This window comes from Leuciscus leuciscus (genome assembly GCF_965113295.1).
Source record: "Leuciscus leuciscus genome assembly, chromosome: 24".
NCBI classification, from domain to species: domain Eukaryota; kingdom Metazoa; phylum Chordata; class Actinopteri; order Cypriniformes; family Leuciscidae; genus Leuciscus; species Leuciscus leuciscus.
Window position 1 is genome coordinate 22,935,896 of NC_138723.1, and position 675 is coordinate 22,936,570.

The window sequence follows — 675 nt, forward strand, 5'->3', positions numbered from 1 at the left end:
CGCCATGAATTTAAGGATTAGGTTATAATTAGGTTTAGGGCAAGGGTTCGGGTTAGGCACTTAGTTGTGATGAATTGGGTTAGGGTAAGGAGCAAGAGATTGCATTGTCAATGAATGTCCTCACAAATATTCTGTGTGTGTGTGTGTGTGTGTGTGTGTGTACCTTCTTAAATATTCTGGGGACCAATTTGTACCCAGAAGTGACCAAATACCTCCCTTTAGGAACATTTGTAAATGTGGTATAAAAATAAAGTAATTAAAAGTTTTTGAAATTGTACAAATGCAGAAAGTTTTGTGTGATGGGTAGGGTTAGTGTAAGGGGATAGAATATACCGTTTGTACAGTTTAAAAACCATTACGTCTATGGAATGTCCCCATTTAGATAGCTAAGTAAATGTGTGTGGTCCAGGTAAACCCTAAATTTTGAGGACAAAATGTCCACACAAAGATGGCAATATCTGAAATCTTTGTCCGTGTGGGGACATTTTTAAATAATTTAATTAATTAAAATGCTTTCTGGAATGCAATAGCATTGCATAGAGCAAGACAGTATGTTTTTATTTACAAATATAGAGCTAAAATCCAAACAGTTATTTCAACTCCTTATATGAATTTATAGCCCTCTCAAATTCATTATAAGCAATATGTAAACACATCAAGCAATAAGCATTTCAC